Raw genomic sequence first — 17,039 nt, 5'->3', positions numbered from 1 at the left:
AGAAACATAGATCTATTTCCCCATCCTCATATATATATTTGCATGTACATGTCTTTGTCTAGACCTCTATAAATGCCCTGTGACTCCTAGCTCTTTCCTCCATCTCCCTTGACTTTCCTCCTGCCCTACTACCAAGCTCCATCCCCACCTGGGTTACAGCTATACCTCTTCTTTATGTAACCTTACCCTTGATCATTCCCTACCAGGCCTGCCACTCCCTCCTCACTACCATTTTGGGTCCCATGTTGTTCCCTTGTCCCTGGGTTTGTTAATACCACTTCCTTACCCCCCCACTTCCCCTATCCCAAGCCCCCCCCGGAACTGTCGGTCCATTGTTTTTCCTCCAGATAGTTCATCCAGCCTGTCTTATTTAGACAGACCTGTGGAGACAATAACATGCACGAAAATAAGACAGAGGAAAACAAAGCAACAGTATACAACCAGACAACAAAACAACAACAAATCACTGACAAAGAACAAAACAAAACACATCAAGAAAGAAAACTTGTAGTTAGTTCAAGGATCGTTTGTTGGAGGCAAAAGACATTTATAGAGGTGTAAATATACACACATATATAAAAATATACTTATATAATGATAGGGATATGGGTCTATGTTCATATATTTATGTTTAATATCAAGGTTGCAGATGAATATTGGTTCTCTATTCAAGTCCTCCCGCAACGCAAGAACACTTCCTTCTAATAACCTGGCATTCTGTGATGCTCACCTTCCTGACATGATAGCTAAAGTCAAATGGGTGCATTAGCAAATGTGGTGAAGAAAGCTGATGGTGCCTAGCTATGAAAAGATACAGTGTTTGGGGTCTTAAAGGCTTGAAGTTAAACAAGCGGCCATCTAGCAGGGAAGCAATAAAACCCACATGAAAGAAGCACCCAGCCTGTGTGATCACAAGGTGTCAACAGGATCAGGTATCAGATGACCCAAAACAAACCATCATATAGATATGAATTGGGGGGGGGGGTTTGGAGTGGAGACCCAAGGCCCATTTGTAAACAATTGGACATCTCCTCACAGAAGGGTCAAGTCAGTCAGGGTGAAGTTTAGCACCAACAAAATACACACTACTCTAGCTCTTTAATTGACCTTGGCACCCCACTATCCTGACCCCAGTTCTAGCTTACAAATCTGGCTTGACAGGAACATGTACCCTAGTACATATCAGAGCTCTTGGTACACGGAATCCAGGACAGATAAATCCATCAGGAACAGTAATGGGAGTAGCAATACCATGAGGGGAAGGGGAAGATGGGAGAGGAAGGGGAGAAAAGGAAAACCAGTCACAATGATCGACATATAAGCCACTCCCCACCTGCAGGGGACAAGCAACAGAGTAAAGGGAGACTGCAGACAGTGTAAAATATGAAAATAATAATAATTTATAATTTAACAAGGAGTCATGAGGGTGAGGGAGGGAAGGAGGGAAATAAAACAGGAGCTGATACCAAGGCCTCAATTAGAAAATGTTTTGAAAATAATGGTGACAACATATGTACAAATGTGCTTGATACAATTGATATATGGATTGCTATAAGAGGTGTAAGAGCCCCTAGTAAAATGATATTAAAAAATACATCTACCTCTCCGTCTCTCTGCCACCCGAGTGTGGTGGTGCTCCGACTTCACCATGTCATCTCATAAGACTTTCAGGATCAAGAGATTCCTGGCCAAGAAACAGAAGCAGAATCTGCCCATTTCCCAATGGATTCGAATGAAAACCGGTAATAAAATCAGGTACAACTCCAAGAGAAGACATTGGAGAAGAACCAAGCTGGGTCTGTAAGGAGCCCCCTGAAGGATGGCACGCATGGCCGCATTTTCCCAGGCTCAAATCATGAATTAAGATTTTTGTCCCCATCTGATGAATTGAACTTCAATCGGCAAATAATCTGGTTTATTCCTTGTTTTTTTGCTTCCTAATCAAGTTTAACAATAAATAATGTAAGGTTGTTGTTGTGAGAAAAAAAATACATCTATACTACTATAATACCTCAAGTAGAAAAAGACAGAAAATGGGGTAAGATGGCCACCATATAACAAGCCCGGGAAGATGTGCTCAGCAACTACCAAAGAGTTTCCACTATGAGAGAGATTCTGCACTTCCTGGTAGCAAGAAATTCAACTTAAAAGCCAAGTTGACCCAAGTTTCTCAAAGTGGAAAGCAGCAAGGCCTGCTGACAGACTCCCCTTTACGGATGAGCAGCAACATGAGTTGCTTCTACAAGCATCGTGATTCTTCGTGGCCCCTGAGAAAAGACAGTCAGCCAGCCAACCCTCTACCTCCCTGGCCTCTAGGGACACAGATAGCTAGCAGATCACTTGGGCAGCTTGGTACACACATGCTCAGTACCCAAGGTATGCTTTGTACCATTTCCCCATCTTCCTCCTCTTTTCCTGCTTTGTTCTACAAGGCATTCCATCCCGTGTGCCAGCGCCGTGATACCGCATACATGTACACACAGACTACTAAAAGAGCAGGAATCCCCACCCACAAGGTAGCTTTATTATATATATTTTTGGATTTTGTACTTTTGTTGTATTTTAATACTCTCTCTCTCTCTCTTTTTTGATCTCCTACTTCCTCTTCTAGAGTGACTCCACCCTCCTGAGAATCCACATTCCTCCCAGGAAGAGACAGGTCTGTGTATCCCAGCATACCCACTCTAGCATGGGCTTTCCAGGACCTCCTACGTGCACAGATATGCTCACATTCATTCACATTGCCACAATAGCAGAATCTGGTACCCACAACCATACCCAAGTCTTTTTTTTTGATCCTTGTACTTCTATCAATTATCTTTCTATTTTCTTGCTGTTCTCTCGTTAAATATCTTTCCATGAAACCTATTAATTGAGATTAACTCTCTGCCCGCAAGTGTCAACTCACAGTGATCCTATAGGACAGGGTAAAACTGTCCGGTGAGTTTCTGAGACTGTAACTGTTTATGGGAATAGAAAGTCTCCTTTTTTTGGCGGAGCAGCTGGTGGTTTTAAAATGTTGACCTTTCGGATTACAACTCAATACATAACCATTATATGACCAGAGCTCCTTATTGTGATTACCCCTCTGAAAATATTTTCCCATTATTTTTGCAAGTCTGTTGGCTTATTCACAGTCACTTATTACTATCATTACTTTATTCTTATCATTACTTTTATTTTATTCTATTTTTCCCAGCCACTATCCCCACTTAGGCACCTTTCCCCTTCTTTTCATTTCACCACTGTATGTTTTCCAGCTCCTATTAGAACTCACCTGTGTCACTAGACAAACTCTACCTCTGTATGACCAGCAGCTCACACACCACAATGCTGAAGAAACACCAGTCAAGCACAGAAAGCTTCCAAATTCAAGAAAAACAAACATGAACAACCAAGTAGCACTCAAACCAATGGAATAGTCTGAAGATGTGATTGTGAACCACCAGTAACAGAATTCAGAAGAATGATGCTTAGGTCAAGAGATCTGGGGAATGTTCATGAGAAAAACAGAAGAAATTGAGAAACTAAAATCCTTAAACCAAAGGATTCTAGAAGACAAGCAATGAGATAACTGAATTAGGCAACATAGTAAAAGGCTAGAGGAATAAAATGGAAAAGGATAATAAAATAAATGAGCTTGAAGACAATTACCCTCACGACAGTAGACAAGAGAAGCAATCAACAAAAAAACCCGGAAGCATCCAAATAAATCCTGTAGGACACTATCATAAGAACCCATCTAAGAAAAGAAAAAAGAAAAGAAATGCTGGGAAAAGAACACCACCAAAAAAAAAATCTACAGAGAATAGTACAAGAAACCATGGAAGAAAATTTCAACATACTATTCAACAAGCTGAGAAGAATGGACAACCAAAGAGAAAACATCAAGACATAAAGAAAAGGAGAGAATCTGAGGGCAGCTAGAGAAAAAGGAAAAGTCATCTACAAAGGAAAGTTGAAAAGGATAAATTCAGACTTCTCAGCAAAAGACCTGCAGGCAAGAAGACAATGGAATGACATATATACAATTGTGACGGGTGGAAGGGGGGGTGGGGCGGAAGGAAGCCAGCCAAGAATATTATACTGAACAAAAATATCCCTCAAATACAAGGGAGAAATAAAGGTTATTTCCTGAGGAGGAAAAAATAAAGGAATTTTGAATTCAACAATTCATTTTCTCAGATCACAATGTTATAAAACTGGAAATCTACAACAGAAAGAAAAGGAACAAAAAGACAAACACATGGAGACTGAACAACATACCATTTCAAAATGACTGGACACTAGAGTAAACGAAAACGAGAAATTAAGAAACTCCTTAAAACAAGCAAACCTATAACACATCATACCAAAAACTCGGATACAACAAATGCAGTTATCTGAAGTCAATTTATAGCAATCAATACACACACGAAATATGAGAGAAATCCAAAACCAATACTAATAAAACACTTCCAAGAAGTAGAAAGAGGGAAACCACATAAGTCCTTCAACAATAAAGGGAAAGAACTAATAAAAATTGAAGCAGAAATAAATGAACTGAAAAATGGGGGGGAAATCAACAAGACAAAAAGTTGGTTATGAAAAGATTAACAAAATCGACAAACTGCTAGAAAACTTAACAAAGGAAAAGAAAGATGCAAATATCTAGAATTTGAGATGAAAAGGGTGCCATCACAAAAGATCCAAATGAAATAAAAAGATACATGTAGAGCAAAAGAAGAATTAGAGGTCACCAAGAGACTTCCAACCAAGAAAGATTCTAAAGAAGTATGTATGTTGCCTTCACAGGAGAATGCTAGCAAGTATTCAGGGAAGAGCCATAACTAATTCTGTGCAGACTATTCCAAAATATAGAAACTGACAGCAAACTCCCACACGCATTCTATGAAATGAGCATAATCCTCAAAACCTGATCACGATCATTTAGAAAAAATGAAAACAGGAAGTAGATAAGAGTGTCCCTCATCAATATTCTTATTCAACATTGTACTACAATAAACATCTTAGCCAGACAGACAGCAAAAAAATTTTAAAATAAAAGGAATATAATTGGGCAAAAAATAGGTCAAGCTGTCACTATTTGCAGATAGTATGATTTTACATAGTGAGAGCCCCAAGGACTCCACAGAAAGATTGTTGGAAAGTACTAACGAATCTGTTAAAGTAATGGCATACAAGATTAATAAGCAGAAATCAATTTTAATATGCTATTGAAGAGCTCCAAAATAAAAACATCAAGAAAAAAAATTAAAAAAGAGAAAACAATATCATTTATAATATCCATACAAAAGATGAATACCTGGGAATAAACTTAACCAAAGAAACAAAAGACCTGTACAAAGGAAACTACAGAAAAATCAAAATGTGAATATTACTGAAAGCAATAAATCTATAGATAGAACACAATTCTGATCAAAATCATTTTCTTGGGGGCTCATACAGCTCTTATCACAATCTATGCATCCATCCATTGTGTCTAGCACATTTGTTCATTGTTGCCATCATCATTTTCAAAACAATTTCATTCTACTTGAGCCCTTGGCATGGGCTCCTCATTTTTCCCTCTTCCCTTCTTCACGAACTCTTAATAATTCATAAATTGTTATTAATTTTTCATGTCTTACACTGTCCGAGGTCTCTCTTTACCCTCTTTTCTACTGCCCATGCCCAAGGAGGGGTTACATTGTGATCAGTGCCCCCTCTTGTTACCACTACTCTCACAGCTGTCTACAAATGGGTTTGGGGTCTCCAGTCCACCCTCCCCCTCAATCACATCAAAAAGGCTTTTTGTTCTGGGTCTTTGATGCCAGATACCTGATCCCTTCGACACCTCTTTATCACACAAGCTGGTGTGCTTCTTCCATGTGGGCTTTGTTGCTTCTTAGAGAGAGTCACTTGTTCATCTTCAAGCCTGTAAGACCCCAGATGCTATATCTTTGCATTGCTGGACACCATCACCTTTCTTCATTACATTTGCTTATGCACCCATTTGTCTTCAGCAATTCTGGCGGGAAGGTTATCACAGAATGCCAGGTGACTAGAACAAAGTGTTCTTGCGTTGAGGGAGTACTTGAGTAGAGGCCCACTTAATTGGACCTTTTGGACCTACTTTCTATCCAGCTCTTGGTAATCCAGGGTGTGTGCTACAGACTCGTGGACTTAATATTGTTCTTTGGAGGCACACAATATCTTTCATAGGCCACACCAGAAAGAATCCATGTGGAAGCTACATTCACTGGAGTTTGTAAACTGGGCTTTCATTCAAACTCATCAGGAGCCCTTTGATTTAAGACTGAAATTCATCAGTGTGAGAAGATGATGACTGCTATCCCAAGTTATGGAATTGGCAGTTATTGGACTTTGCTTTGACTCTCTGGCCTTCAGGGTGCCTAATGAATGGTGATCCAGGAATACCAAATATTTACTACTTTAATGCTCTTCTTATTTTGTTATGACATGTATTAGTCAGGTATGCATGTTGCTACCTTTTGGAATGAATTTTGTTGAAAGTTTTGTTCCAACATCAACCCTAATTATTTGTGTAAATAGTGTCCAGCCCAGCCTGTGTGATCACGAGGTGTCAATGGGATCAGGTATCAGGCATCAAAAAACAAAAAGTCCTTTCACTGTGATGAGTGGGAGTGCGAAATGGGGACACAAAACCCATCTATAGGCAACTGGACATACCCTTACAGAAGGGCCTTGGGGAGGAGACAAACCAGTCAGGGTATAGTATAGTAAAGATAAAACATACAGCTTTCCTCTAGTTCTTTAATGCTTCCTCCCTCCCACTATCATGATCCCAATTCTACCTTACAAATACGGGTAGACCAGAGGATGTACACTGGTACAGACAGGAACTAGAAACAGAGGCAATCCAGGACAGATGACCCTCTGAGGACTAGTAGTGAGAGTGGCGATACCGGGAGGGTGGAGGGAAGGTAGGGTAGAAAGGGGCAAGGGATTATAAAGATCTACATATAAACTCCTCCATGGGGGACAGACAACAGAAAAGTGGGTGAAGGGAGACGTTGGACAGTGTGAGATATGCCAAAATAATAATAATTTAGAAATAATCAAGGGTTCGTGAGGGAGGGTGGGGGAAGGAGGGTGAAAATGAGGAGCTGATACCAAGGGCTCAAGTAGAAAGAAAATGTTTTGAAAATTATATGGCAACAAATGTACAAATGTGCTTGACACAATGTATGTATGGATGAATTGTAATAAGAGCTGTATGAGTCCCCCCAGAAAAGATTTTTTAATAAATTGTTCAGAAACTTGAATTTAATCTATATAAGTCAACAATTCGAGCATGAATTGATGTCTGAAACCAGCCTATACTTCTATATGCTTTTCTCAACCGTGTTTTAAATTCTGTATCATTAGCTAAATGAATAACACTATCGTTACCTTATGTCCCAGGAAGATGGTTTGAAAAGTTTTCGTTATCATAAAATGATAATGTTGTTTCTAAAGTGAACCAGAGACATATATAAACCACAGATATGTGAATGGATTTTGTGCTCCCATTTAAATCTAGCCCCAATCTAAGAACTATGCGTTCTTAGGATGTGGCCCTCTTTAATGCTTAAAGAAGTCACTAAAGATATAGGTGCTATAGAAAAAACAAAACAAAAGAGAATGAAAAAACAACAAACAAAGCCCAAGTAATATACTCATAAAAATTATATCTGTTTGTAATTAATAGATAAAAATTTTACTAGTACATTGCTTAGAACACATGGTAGATAAATGGAATCACAGAATGGAATTTTCCCACTTTTTGCAGTCCATTGTATATTCAATATTTGTAAGTCTTAACATTTACAAAAAGTACAAAACAAGGTGATCTATATTAAACATAATGCCTGTGCTATAAATTGTCATCACAAGGTAATTATTTTACTATTGATTCGAACATTTTCTTCATTCAATACTTTTATTGAAGTTCAAAGTATACATTCTTAAGACAATAAATACCTGGCTGTTTTTTCTTAGTATCACAGAGGTACCATCATCAACTTCAAATTCTCCATAGTCTCTTAGACACCGTACCTGAAAAGAAAATCAGATATTTTATCCAAATTACCTTTTAAAATATGCAGTGATCATAACATGAAGTGGGATTATATAAATGCCCGAACAGCAAAAGTACTGTATTTTATGTGTCTGTTTCCTCCTCTGTGTACTTAGGACCCTTACTATTCCCAGATATTTACTGTGGTCCTAAACCTAAAGATCTCAATTTCCTACGTCACCGGGAAGGGAAACATAAGCTTTGCAAATGTATACATGGATGGTATTACCAATAAGGAAACCAGGGATTTAGATAAAAGGAGACTACATAGTTGGACGTTTTCCTCTCAAACAATGCACTATATTAATCAGAAGGAATAAAAATGAGGGACATAACAGTGGCAAACAAGAAAGAAAAGAGCATTTTACCTCAACTAGATTGACCAGATCCTTCCCATAATCCATCAGGATAAAAGAACATACATCTAAAAACAAACTGTTTTTCTTTTTAACAATTTATTGGGGCTCATACAATTCTTATCACAGTTCATACATATACATACATCAATTGTATAAAGCACATCTGTAGAGTCTTTGCCCTAATCATATTTTTCTCTTTTCCTTTTTTACATTTTATTAGGGACTCATACAACTCTTATCACAATCCATACATATACATACATCAATTGTATAAAGCACATCCATACATTCCCTTGCCCCAATCATTCTCAAGGCATTTGCTCTCCACTTAAGCCCCTTGCATCAGGTCCTCTTTTTTATTTTTTCCCCCTCCCTCCCCTTTCCCCCCTCCCTCGTGTGCACTTGGTAATTTATACATCGTTATTTTGTCATATCTTGCCCTATCCGGAGTCTCCCTTACCCCCCTTCTCTGCTGTCCCTCTCCCAGGGAAGAGGTCACATGTGGATCCTTGTAATCAGTACCCCCTTTCCAACCCACTCACCCTCCACTCTCCCAGCATCGTCCCTCACACCCTTGGTCCTGAAGGTATCATCCACCTTGGATTCCCTGTACCTCCAGCCCTCATATGTACCAGTGTACAGCCTCTGCCCTATCCAGCCCTGCAAGGTAGAATTCGTATCATGGTAGTTGGGGGGAGGAAGCATCCAGGATCTGGAGGAAAGTTGTGTTCTTCATCGGTACTACCTCGCACCCTAATTAACCCATCTCCTCTCCTAAACCCCTCTATGAGGGGATCTCCATTGGCCGACACTTGGGCCTTGGGTCTCCACTCTGCACTTCCCCCTTCATTTAATATGGTATATATATACATATATACATATATACATATACACACATGTACACATACATACACACATATCTTTTTTTTTTTTGCATGATGCCTTATACCTGGTCCCTTGGCACCTCGCGATCGCACTGGCCGGTGTGCTTATTCCATGTGGGCTTTTTTGCTTCTGAGCTAGATGGCCGCTTTTTCACCTTCAAGCCTTTAAGACCCCAGACACTATCTCTTTTGATAGCCAGGCACCATCAGCTTTCTTCACCACATTTGCTTATGCACCCATTTGTCTTCAGCGATCCTATCATGGAGGTGTGCAGTCAATGATATGATTTTTTGTTCTTTGATGCCTGGTAACTGATCCCTTCGGGACCACTCGATCACACAGGCTGGTGTGTTCTTCCATGTGGACTTTGTTGCTTCTGAGCTAGATGGCCGCTTGTTTATCTTCAAGCCTTTAAGACCCCAGTCACTATCTCTTTTGATAACCGGGCACCATCAGCTTTCTTCACCATATTTACTTGTTCACCCACTTTGGCTCCAGACGTTGTGTCGGGAGAGTGAGCATCATAGAGTTCCAATTTAATAAAAGGAGATATTCATGCATTGAGGGAGTGAACAAACTGTTTTTCAAAGGAAATCAAGTCTTCCAATCTCTTCTTTCTCAGGAATACTTAAAAATACATTTAAAAGATTCAGTTTCATGCTCTTTCATTTTGCTTACACAGTAACTTAGCAATCAATTAATTTTCATTTAGTATTTTAAAAATAAAACAAAATTTATGGAAGATGGAATGTTAGATTACATTAAGATGCTTGAAATTAAAGTGCCAACATCCAATCATTTTTGACCTATAAAATATAAGCTTAATATAGTTCAGCTCACACATCACTATTACCTTAAAACTGTGAATCAAAGTTTGTTGCAGAGAGGGCACTATAAGTATTTCCATACTCCTGTCCCTCTATAGCAGTGTTTCCCAAAGTGGGGATACTGCAATGATCCAGGAGGAGTATAAAGCAGATAGCTACACTTTATCCTGGAGTATAGGCTATTGTATAAAAGTTTTTAATTTTACACACACACACACACACACACACACCATAGTGAATGAAGGGGTAAGTGCAGCGTGGAGACTCAAAGCCCATTTGTCGGCCACTGGAGATCCCCTCATAGAGGGGTTTAGGAGAGGAGATGGGTCAGTCAGGGTGCGATGCAGTACCGATGAAGAACACAGCTTTCTCCCAGATCCTGGATGCTTCCTCCCCCAACTACCATGATCCGAATTCTACCTTGCAGGACTGGATAGGGCAGAGGTTGTACACTGGTGCATATGGGAGCTGGAGGCACAGGGAATCCAGGGTGGATGATAACTTCAGGACCATTGGTATGAGGGGCAATGCTGGGAGAGTGGAGGGTGAGTGGGTTGGAAAGGGGGAACTGATTACAAGGATCCACATGTGACCTCCTCTCTGGGAGACAGACGGCAGAGAAGGGTGGGGGGGGGTAAAGGAGACTCCGGATAGGGAAAGATATGACAAAATAACAATGTATAAATTACCAAGGGCACATGAGGGAGGGGAGAAAAAAAAGAGGACCTGATGCAAAGTTAAAGTGAAGAGCAAATGCTTTGAGAGTGATTAGGGCAAAGAATGTAGGGATGTGCTTTATACAATTGATGTATGTATATGTGTGGATTGTGATAAGAGTTGTATGAGCCACTAATGAAATGTAAAAAAAGAAAGAAAAAAAAAAAAGAACACAGCTTTCCCCCGGATCCGGGATGCTTCCTCCCCCCAACTACCATGATCCTAATTCTACACTGGTGCATATGGGAGCTGAAAGCACAGGGAATCCAGGGTGGATGATAACTTCAGGACCAATGGTATGAGGGGCAATGCTGGGAGAGTGGAGGGTGAGTGGGTTGGAAAGGGGGAACTGATTACAAGGATCGACATGTGACCTCCTCTCTGGGAGACGGACGGCAGAGAAGGGTGGGGGGGGCGGGGGGTAAGGGAGACTCCGGATAGGGAAAGATATGAGAAAATAACAATCTATAAATTATCAAGGGCTCATGAGGGAGGGGGGCAAGGGAGGGAGGGGGGAAAAAAAGAGGACCTAATGCAAAGGGCTTAAGTGGAGAGCAAATGCTTTCAAAATGATTAGGGCAAAGAATGTAGGAATGTGCTTTACACAATTGATGTATGTATATGTGTGGATTGTGATAAGAATTTATGAGCCCCTAATAAAATGTAAAAAAATGATTAGGGCAAAGAATGTACAGATGTGCTTTATACAATTGATGTACGTATATATATGGATTGTGATAAGAGTTCTATGAGCCCCTAATAAAACAATTAGGAAAAAAAACAGGCCCAAAGAACAAAAGAAAACTGGGTTAGCAATATATATATACATAAATTAAAATATCTATAAAGAGATTCTATCACCGCCCTCTAGTTGATTCTAACTCACAATGACCCTATATTGGTTTTCCAAGGCTGTAAATCCTTACAGAAACTAAGAGTCTCATCTTTCCCCTGAGCAACAGTTGGTAAATTTGAACCGTAAGAACCTCAGAACCCTGGTGGTACAGCAGTTAATCACTGGGTTGCAATCTGCATGGTCGACAGTTCAAAACTACCAGTACCAGTAGGAGAAAGCCTGGGCTTTCTACTCAGAAACCCATAGGGGATCCCTAGGAATCAGCATTGACTCCATACCAGAGAGTTTGGTTCTGGAACCTTATGGTTAGCAGTCCAATCAATGCCTATCCTACAATGCCAGCAGGGATCCTAAGAAAGAGATGAAGAGATGTAGTCAATGAATAAGGCCCATCTAGCAATCATCTCTTATGCATTGTATTATCAATTCTAGCCTATATGGCTATGGTTAAAATCCCATTTTGGAGGGATGGTTATGTGGAAAAGCCATCTCAGAAGCAGGAACACAGAGAAATGCTGGACCATCAAGGTGTAAGAGGCCCTAGTGGGACATACTTGAGATCTTTGTCTGAAGTGGTAGAGACTGAGATGGAGGCATCAAAGGCTGCATCACAGAGACCATGGGACAGAACAGAGGGACTAGGCCAAGACCAGAGCTGAGGCAAGGCGTCCATGACATAAAACAGAGGAGCAATACTGAGACTATGATACTTTGAGGCAGAGCAGTGGGCTGCCTTTCTGGCCCAAAGAGGCAAAGGGACTATGTGACTGAGAGGCTAAGGACTAAAGACTGACATGACTGCTGGATGACAGGAGAGGTACACTTACTGTTTCCTGATGCTGACTTGTGGTAACTAGTTACCTTCCTTAATAAGCCCACTAAATTGTGAATATTGTCTGTGAGTTCTGTGAGGCCAACTGGGACCGATAATTGAACCCGACAGAAAGGCAGTGTGTGAGGGAGGAGTGGGTGGTGTCAGAATAGATATTGAAGGATGAAGGATGGAGGCATGTCTGAACTCTGCCTCATGGAAACAGTGAAGCCAGAGAAAGTCAAATACGGCCCTCTGATATGTCTTCCTACATTTAAAGACGCCAATCCAATTACTAGCACTAACAAATAAGAGAAACAACGTTACTGGATAACTCAACAGGATATTTGAGTTGGCAGAAGAACAGAACAGCTTATTGAGTCTGAGGAACAAAAGTAAAGAAACATGATCCCAAGGAACACCATCAAGCAAATCAATGCAAATATTATGGAAGTCCCAGAAGAGGGCAAAGGGTAACTAAATAAAACTTAATAGACAACAGCAGAACATTACCAAAACTTGACAAAGGACAAGAATGTACATATCAATGACACTTAAGAATTTCCAAATCAGAAGAAAGCCTGAGAGATCCACACCAAAATATCTTATCATCAAACTCTTTTAAAAAAAGATAAAATCTTGACAATATCAAATAAAATGAAGTACCAATTTACATATATAGAAACCCTGGAAACCAGGAGGTAATAGAGTCACATATTTAAAATAATGAAAGAAATGAACAGCCATCCAAGATTCCTATAGCCAGCAAAACTTTCCTTTATAAATGAGGATAAAATTCAAGAAAACAAATAAAACCTGAGGGAATGTTGAGACATTCCTTTAGATTGAAATACAAGGAGAGTAGATTGCAAGATGAAGCAATATAGAGAAAAAGGTGTTAGGTTCCTGGATTCAGGTACCTGAAAGAATTCACACAGCAGAAGCAGGTTTGTAATCCAAGTGATTTTATGGGGAAAAGGGAAGTTTCAGGTATTACAGCCTCAAAAAATACACATTGTTTTAAGAAAGCATACAAGGATCCGCAGAACTGCACATGGGTTCACTGCTGAATGGGGAAAAAACACATAGAAAGAACAGGAACACATAACCCAGCACGTGGAACCAGGAAATCCCAGGGGCCAAAAGGGCTCCCACCCCCCACTTGTGGAGAATGCTGGAATGGAAGGAAGTCAAGGCAGGGTCTTTATTCCCTCCTCTCCACAACGGCTGGGGGAAGCATGGTTGAAGGTATTGGTTGGTTCCACTGGCTTGAGTTTAGGCCCACCTGTGTGAGGTAATGTAACTGAGCCTAATCTGTGTGCCCTGGTGGACCTCCCCTCGGGGCGGAGGGAGCTCTTGTCTGAGCATGCTCAGTTTGATTGTTCTAAAATTTAACGGATGCCTGATTTCTTCCAATCCTTTTGCTTTAGCCTTATGCAGTTACTGTGGAGACAACCCCCTTGTGGTGCTTATGTAATCTGATGTCAATTTGGGACTTGAGAGGATTAAGAGTGAAGTGGTGGAGTCTAGTTGGTCAATCAGGATAGCCAGTGAGGCCTCTGTGTGGGCATTGCCTTCGCCTGAGAATTCTGGGAACTCCAGTATTTCCTCCTTAAACAGGAGACGCTTCTCTCTCTCAGCTCACTTCCTTGGAGATGCTCTACTGGCAAGACACATGGCACTACGTCCTGGTAGCTGGGAAAGCCACACGGACCTACCCTGATGCAACAGACCTCTGGAGCCAGAGAAGCTACATAGAGAAGAACCCTGCCAGCGCTGAGATGTTTACAATGCTACTGGATCCAAAAACTTTCTACTCGCTGGTTCAAGATCGTCCTGCAATCGGAGTCATTGCATGTTTCGTGAGTCTGACGAGGCCTTTACAGATTGGTATCAGACATATGGGCTAATATTGGGCTCACGGACTTGACCTGGACTGGGCTGGGACGTTTTCGCAATATTCAGTTGTTCTTCTATATAAACCTCTTTCTTATAAACATGAGTTTCTATGAATTTGTTTCTCTTGTCTACCCAGACTAACACTCCCCCTTTATGGCCCCTATTCTGGCTACCTAACATATTTAGCCAACACCTAAGTTGAATGCAAACATTTTTCTTTGGTCTTCTTTATTCAATATTCAAAAGTATACAAAAGAGGATAATAAAGATGGTTCAAAATCCAAAAATTAACTAAGCGCCAAAGTACGTGGTACTACTGGAAGAAATGAGGAGCAAAGAGAGGATAACCCACTTAACAAGTAACAAAATGACAACTATATGACAGGGACTTCAAGTGTGTGCAAATATGGAATTTAAAAACTGAAAAAAATCCCAGAAACATTTGAAGCTCCTTGGTAAGTACTTCCTTAGTGGTAGTAACTTTCAATATGAAAGTATTAAAATGTCCAGTGTAAAAGCAGAGACCTTGTGATATGCATATGATACAACTTTGCTTATGGAAAGCTAAGAGGATTCAACACATTAATGAAGAACTGAGACTAAAGCTTTCTGTAGGGATTATGGCTCGATGGAAAAAAAAAGCCTCATGCTCGGGCCAATAAACACAATGATAAAAAGAGAAAAAAATAAATTGACACGGATTTCATTTATTTCAATGCATAATCAACATTCATGGAATTAGTGATGAAATCAAGCCATGAGATAAATGCTGCAAAAGACTTCTTTAAAGTGTTAAAGAGCAGCAGAGTCAGCAAAATGACTGTCAGACAACAAACTCGGACAACTCTCAGCAATTATAGAGAAGGTCCACTAGGAGCGATATCCTAAACTTCATGGAAGAGAATCTCAATATGAAGTACATCCAAGCTTCTTAAACTGAGAGAGCAGTAGCAACTACTAACAGATTCCCCTCTTTGTTATAGGCTGTCCACACGCTGGGGAAGCGTCCCTCCTGCCTGGCATAGCCAATTTTTTCTGGTCCCTGAGCTAACCCAGCTGACCAAGCCTCTTGGCTTGCTGTCCTCTGGTGAAGAACAGCTTTGCAGAGTCAGCTTGGTGCAGACAGTCACTAGCCAAGCTTAACTTTTGCTTTGTTCTACAGTTCCACCAGCCCTTGCTCAACATTCCTCACCTTGCCACCCCCAAGCAGGAAATGTGTTAGCAAAACAACACAATTAGGGGGCAAGGGGGAAAGAGAAGCCTAGCACTTCCCGCACCAATCTCAAAGTAGACTTGAGAGGTTTAATTTAACCCCCCCCCCATTGGGTGAGAAATCCACACACCTGGCCTCTAGACCTGGCAGGAACCCCATCTTATCCCTCAAGGGGTGGAGTCAAGGGACAGAGTTTTTGTGGGTTTTGAACTGCGGACCATGCTGATCGCAACCCAATGTGTAACCACTGTACCACCAGGGGTCCTTTTATCTCAGTAAAACTATGAAAACTAGTCCTCGGTTTATCTGACCCCAGCCATGCTATTTTTTAATCACCTAATATGTATATGAAAGGTGAACAATGAATAAGACAGAGGTGAATTGATAACTATGAATTATGATATCGCAGAAAAGCACTGACAAAACATCAACAGCCAGAAGAGCAAACAAAGCTATGCTGGAAGAGCTACAGCGGGAGTGCCCCTTAAAGAGGCCGACTCCGTGTATATGTCATCTGGATGGCAAGTCCCTGGATGGTCAAAAAGAGGAAGCCTCTCAGTGGTACACATTGACACCATGACTGCAATAATGGGCTCAAACAGCAATGTTTGAGAAGAGGGTGCGGGGCAAGGCAGTGTTTCATTCTGTTGTACATCTAGTTACTATGAATAGGACTTGGTGGCACCTAACAAAACTATATTCATATCTCCTTCTTACATAATAGGAGCATAATCCACACATTCAATAAAATCCATTCTCAAGAGGTAAAACTTACTTCAATATATAAGCTTTGGGGAGGCTTCATATCCTGTGTTATGTCCAAACCTTCATTTCCTCCCAATGACCTCATGTAAGTAGCAAGGGACTTCTTATAACAATTTAACCATTCTATCTGAAAACAGAAAAATGGTCTTTTTACCAAGTGACAAAGAAAACAAGCTTGCCAACATTGTGTAATCGTGACTTCAAACAGCACATACGCCCATGTAGATCATGAGTGTGGCATTCCTGTATTTATATAGCGAACATTAATGGTTGTCTTCTACGAGTCAGGAACTGTCTGTGCACTTAGGATGGAGCATTCAACCAAAACAGACAAAATTCTTGTTATCACATAGCTTACAAACCAGTAGACCTAAGCACAGATCTAAAAAAACCATTCAACCAGAAACAACACTACGAAAAACACATGATTCAGTTATGGTCGCTTTAAATACTGCACGGACTCTTTTTATAAGAATGGAACAACATGCTTGAGCAGACAATGCAAATGTCCCCAAAGAGAAGGAAGGACAAGCAAAATGAGGAGTGCACACAATAGAAGATAGTGAGGCTTACTTTGGAATTCAGTTCTAAGTTGTATCTGACAAGGGTAAACCTTTATCACAT

Source organism: Tenrec ecaudatus, chromosome 2 (assembly GCF_050624435.1).
Source record: "Tenrec ecaudatus isolate mTenEca1 chromosome 2, mTenEca1.hap1, whole genome shotgun sequence".
Taxonomy (NCBI): Eukaryota; Metazoa; Chordata; class Mammalia; order Afrosoricida; family Tenrecidae; genus Tenrec; species Tenrec ecaudatus.
The sequence above is the reverse complement of the archived record's forward strand: the minus strand, read 5'-3'. Positions refer to the sequence as shown.